Source organism: Equus caballus, chromosome 16 (genome assembly GCF_041296265.1).
Source record: "Equus caballus isolate H_3958 breed thoroughbred chromosome 16, TB-T2T, whole genome shotgun sequence".
NCBI classification, from domain to species: domain Eukaryota; kingdom Metazoa; phylum Chordata; class Mammalia; order Perissodactyla; family Equidae; genus Equus; species Equus caballus.
Genome location: NC_091699.1, coordinates 39,315,140 through 39,331,870, shown reverse-complemented (window position 1 = coordinate 39,331,870; position 16,731 = coordinate 39,315,140). Strand labels below are relative to the sequence as shown.

At 36.2% G+C, this 16,731-nt stretch overlaps 1 protein-coding gene across 4 annotated transcripts in view; it reads right to left on the bottom strand.

The window, feature by feature from the left end:
- The window catches only part of FHIT (fragile histidine triad diadenosine triphosphatase), a 1,347,126-nt gene that overhangs the window by 1,030,356 nt on the left and 300,039 nt on the right, over positions 1-16,731 (bottom strand). The window lies entirely within an intron of this gene.

Genomic DNA, 16,731 nt, shown 5'->3' with positions numbered 1-16,731 from the left:
GTGACATTTGTCACCTCCTAAGCCAGTGCCTACAATAAAAACCTGATATCACCATTTATTTTTATGGTATGTGTTCAACATTGTCCCCACTTCTCACCTATACCAGATCAAAAACTCACATGTGTTTTTTTTGTTATAAAATTATTGAGCTTTATCGAGCACATTCCCACTTACTAGTTCTATAACCTTGAGCATGTTATTGAACCTCTCTGAGACATTTCCTCAACTATATAAACAAGGGTAATGACAATACTTACTTTGTAAGGTTGTTGTGAAACTTAAAAAAGAATTAAACAAAATAGAGACTAGTATTTATTAGGCTCTAAGTAAATGTTTGCTGCCAAGAGCAGCAGCAGCATCCTGCAATAAGGCAAACAGTCCTCCAAGGAAACACTTCTGAAAAGACTCTCTACACTCTTGGCCTAAAGATTTTCCTGGTCTAAAGATTCTCTTGGGCTAGTAACCAAATCCTTGATTAGCTCCAAGAGCTCTTTGAACCCTCTGAAATTGAACATGGAATGGTATGACCGTGGGGCTATGTACATTTTTCTAGGAAACCTCTTCATATATTTCATCACATTCAGAGGTTGAGAATCACTGCCATAAGTCATCTAGTATAAATTTCCCTCCCTTCTACTTCTAATGGAAAACGAGAGTCCCATTTAGGGCAGAGTGACTACGCCAAGAACACAGCAAGGAGCCTATGCTTAGGCTGTTGCTCAGGCTCCACTCCATCCCAGCTTCTGCAGGACCCCTCTCCCAAGAGCTGTGGTACTAGTCTTAGCTCCCTTCTGCAGACTCGACCCATACTCATCTCAGGACTAATCATGATACATGGGAGGAGAGATTTAAGAATATCTAGGCCAATGCTCTGGGCTAACATCGTCACCTCTGTGGCAGTGTGCTATGATGAAAAGATCATGAAATTTGAAATAAGAAGGATTTTGCTTAAATTCTGTTCAGCACTTACTGGATGTATGACCTTGCAAACGTTTACTTAATCATTCATTCTGTCATTACAAAATACAGACAATAAGATTTACTTTTTGAGTCTATCAGGAGAGAAATGAGATAACGCAGAGAATATAGAAAAATGGGAGCAACAATGTCAAGCAACAGTAGGTGCTCAACAATAGTCTCTTCTCATCCCTGGACTTCAACCTGGCTCCTTTGGTCACCTGACTAGAACCCAAATCCCTCTGGGAATGAGCTCTGGCCTCATTGGCTTCTTTCTTCTTCTTCCCACCTACATACTCAACCCTACTCAGAGCCATAGATCCTACTATCTTGGGAACCATTTCTGATGCTTACTACTTGCCTGACATTTGTCTTTCTGTACCACATTTGTGGTTCCTAGATTCCCTCCCAGAATTCTACCCAGTGTTAGGGCCACCCTCCTACAATGTGTGAAACTGACCACCCTACTCCCACCTCCCACACTGACCACTTATTTGAACTGCTGCCCATCAGCATACTCTGGAAATACAGTCATGTGCCACATAACGATGTTTTGGTCAATGACAAACCGCATACGTGACAGGGATCCTATTAGATTATAATGAAGCTGAAAAATTACCATTGCCTAGTGACATCGTAGCCATCATAACATTGTAACATCATAGGTTTTCAATAATAGAGAGGAATGATCCTGGTGCATTACTTGCTTACAAGCAAATCTATGATGAAAGAAACAAACCAAGCAAAGCACCACGGACGTATCTCTGCAAAGAGTGACACCTCCTCAAGAAGAGCCTCAGGCAGGTCCTTCAGGAGGTATTCCAGAAGAAGGTATTGTTATCACACGAGATGACAGCTCCATGCTTGTTATTGCCCACGAAGGCCTTGTGGGGCAAGATGTGGAGAAGGAAGACAGTGATATTGATCCTGACCCTGTGTAGGCCTAGGCTAATGTATGTGTTTGTGTCTTAGTTTTTAACAAAAAAGTGTAAAAAGTAACCAAAAAGTTTTAAAAATTAAAAAATCTTATAGAATAAGGAAATAAAGAAAGAAAATATTTTGTACAGCTGTACAATGTGTGTTTTAAGCTACGTGTTATCACAAAAGAGTCAAAACATTAAAAAAAAATTTTATACAGTAAAAAAGTTACACTAAGCTAAAGTGAATTTATTACTGAAGAAAGAAAAATATTTTTTATAAATTTCCTGTAGCCTAAGTGTAGAGAGGTTATAAAGCCTACGGTAGCGTACAGCAATGTCCCAGGCCTCCACATTCACTCACCACTCACTCACTGTCTCACCCAGAGCAACTTCCAGTCCTCCAAACTCCATTCATGGTAAGTGCCCTGTAAAGGTGTACTATTTTTTATCTTTTATATCATATTTTTACTGTACCCTTTATATGTTTAGATACACAAATAGCATTGTGTTACAATTGCCTAGAGTATTCAGTATGATAACATGCTGTCCAGGTTTGTAGCCTAGGAGCAATAGGCTATACCACATAGACTAGGTGTGTCTAGGTTTGTGTAAGTACACTCTATGATGTTCTCACAAAAATGAAATCATCTAATGAGTCATTTCTCAGAATGCATCCCCGTTGTTAAGTGACACACGACTACACCATGTTAGGTCCACCAGACTCAACCCACAGACACACCTCATCCTCAATCCTTCTACCACAGTGCTAACCAGTTCACTGTGCTTGTTAAGCATAAAGGGACCTTTCATTTAATGGGCCTCTGGCATTTTTCACATATCATGGAATTTTCAAATCCAAGTTAATTGAGTCTAAAAGGCCAATGGCTATTTGAGGGTAAAACTTGAAGGCAATAAAATTGATAATAATGAATGGTAATTATAACCTTGTTGAGCTCTTGGTGTATGCCAGGCACGGTCCTAAGCACTTTACATATATTTTTCATATGATCCTCATAAAAATTATATGCAGTAGATATGATCATTATCTCTATTTTATAGATAAGGAAAGAGAGATTTAGAGGAGCTGAGCAAATTGCCCAAAGTTACACAGGGAGTAAGTAACACAGACATGGGAACAAGTATAAAAAATTCTAAAGACATTCTAAACAAGTATAAAAAATGTTTCAGGGTGTCCATCTCTAGCTAAAGAAGAGTCATTTCATATACATAGATGAATATATACATGTATACAGACATCTCCACAGGATCATCTCAATTAGAGCTCTTTGAAGATGTGACCATGTTGTGGTCATAAATTGTTGACTCTGCAACCTCACATGAAACTATAACCTTGGGTTACCAGGAAACCTAACCTCAACCCACTTGAGATGATATCACTGTTCCCTTAGTAGGTAAGGGAATTTTCAACCCTGGGACAGATAAGAATTAAATAGATCATACACTCAATAAAACCCATGGTGTTCACATTCTTTGTTAAGTTAGGCACTGGGACAAATTGAGTCTTTGATGTTGAGTATTTTTGATGTTTAAGAGAATTTATCATAATTAAGAATCTAACAGATTAGCCCCAGGATTCCACTTTTAAATGTGTAACTGATTATTGACTTCTGATTTTAGGTGGAAAAACTTAAGAGAATTTGACTGTAAGTGGTACTGGGATGTTTAACATAATTGGATTTATTGTGTTTACGAGTTTAGTATATTTGATTCAAAATATAGTTTAAAAGCTGGGAAAGATTTTGCCTGTTAGGGTTGTGAGCTTGCCCTGCCAAGCATCTGAAGTATTTACAAAGAAAGTAAAAGTGTTAAATTTGTAAACGTATTTTAAAAGATTGATGAAGAAATTTAACTATGTAAACGCAAAAAGATTATTAAGTAAGGTTTACTCTTTATAGTAATCACATTATTCAAAAAGATTTTGAGTTAATCTAAATGCTTTAAAAAGTTGTTTAAAAATATATAACTTTAATCAATTAAAATTAATTAAAAATCCAAATTATAGTAAATAGACCCTTCTGCATACAAAAGTGCTCCTTTAGTCACTAAAAAACTCACATTGAGAGACCCATAAGCAAGAGCAAGTGCTTTAAAATATAAATCTGATCATGTCATGTTTTGGTTTAAAAATTCCCCTTTGGTCACCAATTACAGTGAGGAGAAATTCTAAACTCCTAACCAAAGTATAATGCCTTGCAAAATCAACACCGCCCACTTCTCCTACTTCATCTCTAATTATCCTCCCCCTTCCCCAACACACTCCCTATATCCAGTCGCATTGGCCTTTTTTCTTTCTCCAGTGCACTACAAGTTCATTCCTGCAGCAAGGCCTTTATGTGTGCCGTTCTCTCTACCTGGAATACTTTTCCCAAAATATTTTGCATGGTTGGCTTCTGCATAATATTTAATTCTCTGCTTAAATGTCACTTCATCTAAAGGCCTCCTCTAAGTGTCCCTTCCTCCAACAATCTCTGACACATTAATATAATTTAAAAAGTCTTAGAAGTATCCTTGATGTCTGAATTATCTTGTTCATTTATTGGTTCACATATTCATTTTCTGTCTCCTCCAAATAAAATAAAAGCTGAAGAAAAGTAAAAGTCTTATTTGTCTTTCCTAAACCATTGCCTGACACATATTAGGTGCTCAATAAATATCTGTTACATGAAGTTAAATTTAAATAAATAAAAACCATCTTTGCCTTAACACAAGGTTGTTTAAAAAACATATCCCTACCTAACATTGAGTCCATAATACTCAATTATCTGGGGTTTATTTGATAAATTTGATTATGTTATTTGGGGGTTAATGTCCATGAATTGTTTAAAATAGGCCGAATGCCAAGCAGAGCATAAAAGCAAATATGATCCCTCCCCAAGACACTTGCCATCCAAATTATAAGCCTTCAAAAATCTTGGCAAGATGCCTATGCTAATAAGAAAGTGATCCAATATTCATGAGAATTTGAAAAGCCATTAGTTTTGCCTGAAATTGTCTTGGCTTTTCCATAATTAATACATCATTATCATGAGAAGTCTAAGAGATCAAAGATGGTAAAGGCATTGTTCCATATACCAACACTCATAGGGACAATAGTATTTAGCAAAATATCACAATGACTTTTGATAAAAGAAAATAGTCCAAAATCTGAGGCTAATGAATGCTAGAAACATACTAAACAGAAAGAAGATAGGAGTAGTTGGCATCAAGACAGAAAGGTAGGGTGTTTGTGAGCTAATATATAAATGGAAAACATGTCCTGGAGATGCCTGGGAATAGACAAATTCCAAGTACTCACGGGCCATGAGACACAATCTGATAGATGTGTAGCCTCTTTTTTTATTTTGAGGAAGATGAGCCCTAAGCTAACACCTACCATCAATCCTCCTCTTTTTGCTGAGGAAGACTGGCCCTGAGCTAACATCTGTGCCCATCTTCCTCTACTTTACATGTGGGACGCCTGTCACAGCATGGCTTGATAAGTGGTGTGTAGGTCTACACCAGGGATCAGAACCAGTGAACCCCAGGCCGCTGAAGCAGAGTGCACAAACTTAACTGCTACACCACCAGGCTGGCCCTGAGGTGTAGCTTCTGTAGTGTGCCTTCTTTAGTAGTTCTTCTTTGATTAGGTCACAAAGAAACTGGTGTTGAATGCCTGCTAATCCATTCCTCCATTTTCTCAACATCCTATCCCTATATCAAATTAGTTCACAGGAAAGGCAGAAATCATGTATACTACAATACATTAGAAATCTGTGGAAGTGTCTTTTCAGAACTCCAGTTTAAAGCACACTTTGGCCTGTTATCCAGCATGAATCTAAGAAACAATTAGATCAATAATCTTACAGCAACTTTGGTGAGACTACATTTGCAAACATTATCATTTATGTATTTTTAACACCATATATATATAAAAGGATTCATAGGAAAAGATTTTTCACAGCTAGGAAACAGTGTGTCCCTCCTGACAAAGTGGTATGCCTCCTTTTGTAGCTAATGGCAGTCACATCACTCACTTCTCTTCTTTGCCTTGGTCATCCAAGACGCTCAGAGCTCAGAGCAGAAGCACCCTTAGTCTAGGTTGTCCAGAAAGATTTCCTCCCTTGACCCTGATTTACATATTCGTTCAGATTTTCGTTTGTTTGGTTTTTGCATGTGTCGTTTCTTATGACTTGGTTGAAATTGGCTTTGGAAGTGTCCATGATAAAAACAATGTATAATTTAGTAAAATTTTAAAACTCCCTTTTAGCAAAAAAGATTTGTACTGCGTTCTCGCCAGATTGCAGTAGACGTCCAGAAATAGCTCAGAGCTGAGGTATCACCAGAGAATCTGAGGGGGGGAAAGAGGGGGTAGAGCAAAGAATATTTAAAAACAAGGACTTTTAGTGTACCTATAAGTACTGTTTTCTATGAAAACATAAAAGGAAAATCCCCACATAAAGGTTGGTTGATATATAAGTGGATGTATATATGGAAAGCAACTAAATATCTGAGATAAAAGGAATCTTAAAGATCTTTTTGATGATCAAAACAATGACCAAAACTGATAATCTGAAAACTCATTCTGTAACATTGCAAGTTTAGATGTATGTATCTAGGGGTTGCAAACCTCCCCAGAATCCAGCAGAGCTGGTGACCATTTCCCTCACGTTCCCCTCCCAGCTCACTCCCATGATAAAACCAGGTTGCCAGCAACTCTCTGGAAGGAGCTTGTATACAAGTCTGGTGTCCAAAGCTTTTGCCACCGTCACCCAAAAGACAGGCATCCAAATCATCAAGCTCTGATAGCCAACAGGGCTTGCATTCACAAGTTCCACAGGACTACAGCAAACAAAGAAGCAATTTCTAACCAGGCACAGAAGCACCCCCACCCCAACCCCACCATGGGGTTTAATGCAGAGGGAGCAGGCAAAAAAGCCCATCTCCCAGTTTCTCCCTGAAAAGAGGTTAACTGCACACTTTCTCAGCTGCTACCTGACAGTTTGGCTTTAAATATGCCTGCATCTAGGTGCTGACTGCAATCTTCCCCTTTGGGACACTCACAAGTCATGACACAGTCTCAAGTACTGGGAACCACTAAGAACAAAGATGGTAACTTGAACAACCACAAAGGTTTGAGATGCAACCAGGAGGTTGCCGTGAGCTGATTGACAAGATTCATATCCCACATGAGACCTATGTGTCAAGACTAGGAGAGGTACATATTTTATCTAATGCACAGAAACCAAAATAGACAGTCAAGCAAAATGAAGAAACAAGGGAATATGTTCCAAGCAAAAAAACAAGATAAATCTCAAGAAACTGATCTTAATGAAATGGAGATAAGTGACTTACTCAACACAGAGTTCAAAATAACAGTCATAAAGGTGTTCCCCAAGGAAGGAGAGCAATGCATGAACAAAGTGAAAACTCCAACAAAGAGATAGAAAATATAAAAAAGTACCAAACAGAAATTGAGTTGAAGAATACAATAACTGCGCTGGAAAATTCAATACAGGGGTTCCACAGAAGACTACATCAAGCAGAAGAAAAGATCAGCAAACTTTAATATAGGATAGTAAAATTCACCCAATTAGAGGAGCAAAAAGAAAAAAAGAAAAAAGAGCGAAGACAGTTTAAGGGATTCATAGGACACTATCAAGCAGACCAATAAACACATTACAGGGTTATAAGGGTCTCAGAAGGAGAATAGAGAAAGAAAGGGGCAGAAAGCTTATTCAAAGAAATAATGGCTGAAAACTTACCTAACCTGGGGAAAGAAATAGACATCCAAATCTAGGAAGCCAAAAGATGTCTGTAAAAGATGAATCTAAAGAGATCCATGCCGAGATGCATTATAATTAAGTTTTCAAAAGTTAGAAACAAAGAGAGAATCTTAAAAGCAACAAGAGAAAAGCAACTTGTTATATATAAAGGAACTCCCATAAGACTACCAGTGTATTTTTCAGCAGAAACTTTGCAGGCCAGTAGGGAGTAGGATGATTTTTCAAATTGCTTAAAGAAAAATATTGTCAACCAAGAACACTCTACTCTACAAAGTTGTCCTTCAGAATTCAAAAAGAAATAATGAGTTTTACAGATAAACAAAATTTGAAGGAGTTCATCACCACTAGACTGGCCTTACAAGAAATGTTAAAGGGAGTTCTTAAGCTGAAACAAAAGGATGCTAATTATTATATGAAAAGATATGAAAGTATAAAACTCACTAGTATAGGTGCTAAATTCAGAATACTCTGATACTGTCATAGTGGTGTGTAAATCATTTATAATTTTAGTATAAAAGTTAATGACAAAAGTATTAAAAATGACTATAACTACAATAATTTGTTAATGGACACACAATATAAAAATAGGTTAATTGTGATATCAAAAACACTAAATGTGGAGATGAGTGTAATTGTAGAGTTTTCTATGCATTTGAAGTTAAGCTGTTATTAGTTTAAAACATACTGTTATAAATACAATATGTTTTATATAAGCCTCATGATAACCACAAAGTGAAACCTATAATAGATACTCAAAAGATAAAGAGAAAAGAATTAAAGCATACCACCACAGAAAATTATCAAAGGAGTAGAGCAAGAGACGAAGAAAGGACAAAGGATCCACAAAACAATCAAAAAACACTTCACAATATGGCAATGTCAGTCTATAACTATCAATAATTACTTTAAATGTAAATAGGATAGATTCTCGAATCAAAAGACAAATAGTGGATGAACAGATAAAAAACAAGACCCAGCTATATGCTGCCTACCAAAGACTCACTTCAGCTTTAAGGACACACATAGACTGAAAGTGAAAAGAAGGAAAAAGATATTCTATGCAAATGGAAATGAAAAGAAAGAAGAGGTACCTATACTTTTTTTTTTAAGTCAAAGACTACAACAAGAGACAAAGAACATTATTATATTATGATAAAGGTGTCAATTCATCAAGAGGATATAACAATTATATATATTTATGCACCCAACATTGGAGCAAGTAAATATACAAAGCAAATGTTAACAAGATCTGAAGAGAGACATAGACAGCAATACAATAATAGTAGGGGACTTCAGTACCCCACTTACAATGAATAGATCATCCACACAGAAAATCAATAAGGAAACATTGGACTTAAACTACACATAGGACCAAATGGACCTAAAAGAATGGACCTATATATAACATTCCATCCAACAGCAACAGAATATACATTCTTCTAAAGCACACAGGGAACATTCTCCTGGATAGCTCATAGATTAGGCCACAAAACAAGTCTTAATAAATTTAAGAAGCTTGAAATCATATCAAGCATCTTTACCAACCACAAGAGTATGAAACTAGAAATCAATTACAAGGAGAAAACTGGAAAACTCACAATACATGGAGATGAAACAACATGCTCCTGAACAACCCATGAGTCAAAGAGGAAATCAAAAGGGAAATAAAAAAATATCTTGAGACAAATGAAAATGGAAACAGAAGATACAAAAGCTTACAGGACACAGCAAAAGCAGTTCTAAGAGGGAAGTTTATAGTGATAAATGCCTACATTAAACAAAAAAAAAGATCTCAGGGCTGGCCCCATTGCCAAGTGGTTAAAGCTTTGGCAGCCCAGGTTCATGGGTTCAGATCCTGTGTGCAGACCTACTCCACTCATCGGCCATTCTATGGAGGTATCCCACATACAAAATAGAGGAAGATTGGCATGGGGATGTTAGCTCAGAGCCAATCTTCCTCGCACACACACACACACACAGAAAGATCTCAAACACACAACCTTACATTACACCTCAAGGAACTAAAAAAAGAAAAAACTAAGCCCAAAGTTAGCAGAAAGAAGGAAACAACAAAGATCAAAGTGGAAATAAGTGAAATAGAGACTAAAAAGATAATAGAAAAGAATTAAGGAAACAGAGCTGGTTTTTTTGAAAAGATAAGCAAAATTGACAAACCTTTGGCTAGACTAACAAAAAGAGAAGACTCAAGTAAGTAAAATCAGAAATGAAAGAGGAGACATTACAGCTGATAACACAGAAATAATAAGGATCATAACAAACTACTGTGAACAATTATATGTCAACTAATTACATAACCTAGAAGAAATAGATAAATTCCTAGAAACATACAACATACCAAGACTGAGTCATCAAGAAATAGAAAATCTGAACAGACCAATTACTAGTAAGGAGATTGAATCAACGTCAAAAACCTCTCAACAAAAAATGTCCAGGACCAGAGGGTTTCACTGGTGAATTTTACCAAAGATTTAAAGAATAATTAACACCAAACCTTCTCAAACTCTTCCAAAGAATAGAAGAGGAGGGAACACTTTCAAACTCATTTAACAAGGTCAGCATTACCCTGATACCAAAACCAGACAAGGACACTACAAGAAAAGAAAATTACGGGCCAATATCCCTGATGAACATAAATGCAAAAATCCTCAAAAATATTAGCAAATCAAATTCAACAGTACATTAAGGATTATACACTATGATCAAGTGAGATTTATTCCTGGTATAAAAAGATGGTTCAAAATATGCAAATTAATCAATATGATATACCACATCAGCAAAATGAAGGATAAAAATCATATGATCATCCCAGTAGATGCAGGAAAAGCAGTTGACAAAATTCAACTTCTTTTCATGATAAAAAAATCTCAGCAAAGTGGGTATAGAAAGAATGTACCTCAACATAATAAAGGCCATATATGAATGGTGAAAGGTTGGAAGTTTTCCTCTAAGATGAGAAACAAAACAAGGATACTCACTCTCTCCACTTTTACTCAACACAATACTGTCCTAGCCAGAGCAATTAGGTGAGGAAAAGAAAGAAAAAGCATCCCAATCAGCAAGGAAGAAGTAAAACAGTCTCTGTTTGCAGATGACATGATATTAGATATAGGAAACCATAAAGATTCCACCAAAAAAATGTTAAAACTAATAAATGAATTCAGGAAAGTTGCAGGATACAAAATCAATATACAAAAATCAGTTGTTTCTGTACATTAACAATGAATTATCAGAAAGAGAAATTAAGAAAACAACCCCATTTATAAGAGCATCAAACAGAATAAAATACATAGGAATAAATTTAACCAAGGAGGTAAAAGATCTGTACACTGAAAATTATAAAATATTGACAAAAGAAATTGAAGAAGACACAAATAAATAGAAAGATATTCCATGTTCACGGATTAGAAGAATTAATATTGTTAAAACATCAATACTGCAGATTCAATGCAATCCACTCGCATTGGGATCTACCGATTTAGCCCCATCACTTTCAAAATTCCAATGGCATTTTTCACAGAAATATAAAACACAATCCTAAAATTCATATGGAACCAAAAAAGAACCTGAATAGCCAAAGCAATCTTCAGAAAGAACAAAGCTGGAGGCACCATAATTCCTGATTTCAAACTATATTGCAAAGCTACACTAGTCAAAACAGTATCATATTGGCATAAAAACTGATACACAGATCAATGGAACAGAACAGAGAGCCCAGAAATAAACCTATACATATATGGTCAATTAATTTTTTAAAAAGGAGCCAAGAATATACACTGGGGAAAAGATAGTCTTCTCAATACGTGGTGTTGGGAAAACTGGAAAACTGCATACAAAAGAATGAAACTGGGCCCCTAGCTTACACTATATGCATAAAATCCACTCAAAATGGATTAAAGACTTGAACAAAAACAAAACTGTAAAGCTAGAAGGAACACAGTGGGTAATCTCCTTGACATTGGTCCTGGCAATGATTTTTTGGATTTAACACCAAAAGTAAAAGCAACAAAAGCAAAAATAAACAATTGGGACTACATCAAACTAAAAAGTTCCTGCACAGCAAAGGAAACCATCAACAAAATGAAAAAGCAACCCACTGAATGAGAGAAAATATTTGCAAATCATCTATCTGATAAGGGCTCAATATTCAAATATACAAGGAACACATACAACTCAATAGTAAAAATCAAATACCTCAATTTAAAAATGCACCAATGGGGGCTGGCCTGGTGGCAGAGTGGTTAAGCTCATGCGCTCCACTTCCATGGCTCAGGGTTTGAAGGTTCAGATCCCTGCAACGGACTTACGCACTGCTCATCAAGCCAACCTGTCATGGCATCCCATATACAAAATAGAGGAAGATGGGCACAGATGTTAGCTCAGCAACAATCTTCCTCACAAACACACAAAAAATGCACAAAGGACTTGAATAGAAATTTTTCTCAGAAAGGCATACGAATGGGTAGTAGGTATGTAAAAAGGTACTCAACATCATTAATCTTTAGGGAAACGCAAATCAAAACCACAATGAGATATCATATCAAACCAGTTAGGATGTCTATTATGAAAAAGACAACAGATAACAAATGCTGGCAAGGATATGGAGAAAAAGGAACCCTGGTGCACTGTTGATGGGAATGTAAAGTGGTACAGCTACTATGGACAATAGTATGGAGGTTTCTCAAGAAATTAAAAATAGAACTACCATATGATTCAGGAAGCCCACTTCTGAGTATATATGCAAAGGAAATGAAATCACTATTTTGAAGTGATATCTGTACTCTCGCATTCACTGTAGCATTATTCAGAACAGCCAAGGTATGGAAACAACCTAAGCGTCCATTGACAGATGAATGGTTAAAGAAAATATGATACATACATTGTTTTTATATATAATATTATTTAGCCTTAAAAAAGAAGGAAATCCTGCCATCTATGACAATATGGATGAACCTGGTGGGCATTAAGCTAAGTGAAATAAGCCAGAAAGAAACAAACACTGCATGGTATCGCTTACATGAGGAATCTGAAAAGAAAAGTCAAATTCACAGAAACAAAGTAGAATGGTGGTTGCCAGGAGCTGGAGGATGGGGGAAGTAGGGAGAGGCTGGTAAAAGAGTACAAACTTTCAGTTATAAGATGAATAAGGTCTGAAGGTCTAATGTATAACATGGTGACTATAGTTGATAATACTGTATTGTTTAAGTGAGACTTGCTAAGAGAGTAGAACTTGTGTTCTCACCAAAAACAAAAAAAAGGTAAACACGTGAGGTGATGGACGTGTTAATTAACTTGGTGGGAATCCTTTCACAATGCATACATATATCAAAACATCAGGTTGTACGCTTTAAATATATTACAATTTTATTTATCAGTTATACCTCAATGAAGCTGATAAAATAAAAAATAAACTCATTGGTACAATAATTAAACATTTTCCAAACAAGTAGTCCTTTCTACATGACTACGATGTGTGGAATGCCTAGAAGCAGGTTTTCCAAATGAATTCATCAATAAACATAAAACATAAAATGAACTGCTCTAGTTTTCCCAGAGACCCTATCTAGGACAGACTGCCCTAGGACAGGTGATTAAGTTAGTTTGGGTCCAATTCAGGACTACATAACATGGAATTATGTAGTAGGCTATGTCCCCCTTGGAAGCTTCCAGGGTCAAAGAAGCCCTGCCAAAACCCAAAATCAATAGGGTCATTTAAATGATGACATCCCCAGTGGGGAAAGATATTTGACTCCACACATCAATGGCATGAGCTTCTGTCCTGGGCATTCATCAATAGGTCCAAGATCCCATTAAAGCTTTTTAATTTCTGCTTAGCAGCATTAGGATTTAAGTGACGCCAAAGACATTGCCTGCCACTGAACAATGACGGTGTGCAGTCAGTAGAAAATGTCTTACACATAGGCTTTCCCATATATGCCAGGCAGTTCTACTGGCTGCATTTACTGGCTTGGCAGCCTACTTTCACTTTATTGGTCTTTGTTGTTCCACTTGCCCATTGACTATGACCCCATCTTCTCTTCCCAGCAGCCCAACTTTCCCCTGGGAAACTACTCCACCACTATTCTTAGTCCATGTTGTTCAGGAGGGATTGATTCCACCCACAGCTTCAGGGATAGGCACATAACCTAGAGCTGATCAATCACCCTGGGACAGTGTCAATGAGATGGAAACTTTGAACTTTCACTAGAACTATTAGAAATGTGAAACTCTATTGTTTTCTACTAGAATTGCTAAACTCGTCGGATGGAATGAGTATATATACATATTATGGAAGCCTGTTAATGGGTGACATACTGCCTGCAATAGATAGATCATTTGATCTGGATCCAGCAGTTCTAGAAGTCATGTGTCTATATTTTTTTTAGTATATAAGCCAAAAAGATACCTTTTTCATTTAGTTCATTTTGAGTTGTATTTCTATCTTTTGCAATTATTCTCAGAAGCTGCAGAAAGATGGACTATGGCACAGACTACAGGTTGCTGGAATGTTATTTATTTTCTGGGGCTGAATAACTCATTACAATTCATTACACTCCTTTTCTGAGCATTAGATCAAAAAGTGCCAAGGCATTAAGACAAAAGGACTTCTATGAACCATATCATACTTGATCTTCATAAAGTTAAGTGGGCCAATAAGAAACCTGAGATATTCATGGGACATACGGCTCAAAAGTCATCCATTACGTCAAACATGGTACCAAGATTAGAACCCAACTCTTCACTAAATGCAAGGCTTCTTCAGCTTGAATTAATGAACCTTTCAGATCGCTTGGTCTTACAGCCCTCAAATTTCAGTCCATGCACTGGGATCTGTTGCCAGAGAGTAGCCAAATCATCAACAGTCTACAGAGTAATGAGAAAAACACAGACTAATAGGTTTTAATGCAGCTATTTCATTTCATTTTCATTTCATTTCATTCTGAGATTTCACCCTTCCAAGTTTTTTGGTGTTAACACATTCTCTTTTGTAAAATGATAGCAATAGTAGATATAAATAATCTTTTCTGGTGAAATATAAAGTAGGCAAGCCCACCCCACCACTAGCCAGTTTGCTCTCAATACTCTCAGCGTTAATAATGACAGCCATGCTTGCTTTCTTCCTCACTTACACTGCTTCCCCTCTTTCTCATGCCACTTCTTTTTTTTTTTTTCTGAGGAAGATTTTCCCTGAGCTAACATCTGTGCCAATCTTCCTCTATTTTATATGTGGGTTGCCAAACTGCTAAGTTTCCCCAAGTTGACTACACTTACCTCATGCTCTCTGATCTACCATATTTCTACACAACTGCCCACTCTCCCTCAAACCTAGCACAAAATTACTCACATCTAACTGATTTTTGGGTCTTCATTTCCTTATGAAGGCTCCATGTCATGTAAAACTTACATCAAATAAATCTGTATGCTTTTCTCCTATTAATCTGTCTTTGTCAGTTTAATGTCCAGACCCAGTCAGGGACTCAGGTGGGTCAAGGAAAACCTTTTCCTCTCTACAGTATAAATATATGTAATAAATAATGTGTGGGGAGATATTTTGATACAATACAAATATTCTGTTCCCCAAAAAACTTTCACTCAATGGTTTTAACACCTATTAATGATTTTAATCTGAATTATTACTACAGTAGTTGTAAAATATTGATTTTCTAATTCCATCATTTCTTCCACATTTATTCATTGGTATTCTACTGTAAGAAGAGTTTCCAGTTCACCCTCCCTTCTTTCTTTATTTATTTTTGGTTTAAGCATAACATTCATTTGATCCTTAAGTGTCCTGTTTCAAGCTGACTCCTGTTTCATTCAGACATGTCATCATTTTTTTTTTTTTTTTTTTTTTTTGAGCAGTTCCTTATGTGCTGGCACAACAAAATGTTTCAGGCTTTTCTTGTACTTACTCTCTTCTGGTCCTGGAATCAGCTATTTCTCCAAGGGGCCTTGGTTCCTTTTAGTGGAGAATGGTATTTAGAAACCAAGAGCTGGGAACTAAATGTGCTCATTGCTTGTGGGAGTTTCACTGCTTTTAGTGGACAGAACTAGAAATGATAAACATATATCCATATATTTAATCATGTATTCATATTGACACTTCTAACCTCAATCTAATAGTTCAGTGTTCTTCCTTATCTTCCCTCATTTCATATTTGTATTACTCTTCTTCTGCAATGATAACTGGCTCCCCCCAAAAACAATGTATTTACTCAATCCTACAATATATAAAAAAAAATTTCAGAATTGCTCCATCAATATCAATATCACTATCAATAGTGAATGCATAAAGTTCAAGATTTCTTTCCAGTTCTTTTGTTTTTAGACTGAAAGTATACAGTCAAGGTACTATATTCAAAATAAGTTGAATTACTATTTTTTCCCCTACATATGATCATGTCATTCACTTGATATACAGTGCGGTTCATTTACTTATGTTTTTATTCTATTTTCCCCTGGAATCTCATAATTTAATTTCATTGTTTGAGTATACAAAACATTAACATGGTTTCAAAGTCAAAACTAGAAAAAATGATATAGAGTGGTATCACTCCCTTCCCTAACTCTTCTAATTCCATTTCCACCCTGTAGGTTACCAATTTCATTTCTTGCAGTTATCCTTCCTGGGTTTCCTTTTGTAAAAATAACTAGATAGATAGACAGATAGATAGACAGACAGATAGACAAACATCCTGACTTCGCCTTCTTTCTTACATAAAATGCAGCATGCTGTATATACTCTTCTGCACTTTGTTTTTTGCACTAACAATATCTCTGGGAATCACTCCATATCAATTCATAAGGATCTCCCTCATTCTATTTTATAGCACACCCCTGTATGGGTTGTACCATGACTCATACAAATAATCTCCTATGTACAGGCATTTAGGATATTTCCAATATTTCATAAGTACAAATAATGGTGCATCGCTCTTATTTTGAGTGAAGTTGAATATATTTTCATATGCTTAAGGACCATTTTATATCAATCTTTGTTAATTGTCTAGGTTTTTTGCCACTTTCCTATTGGATTTTTGGCCTCTTTTTTC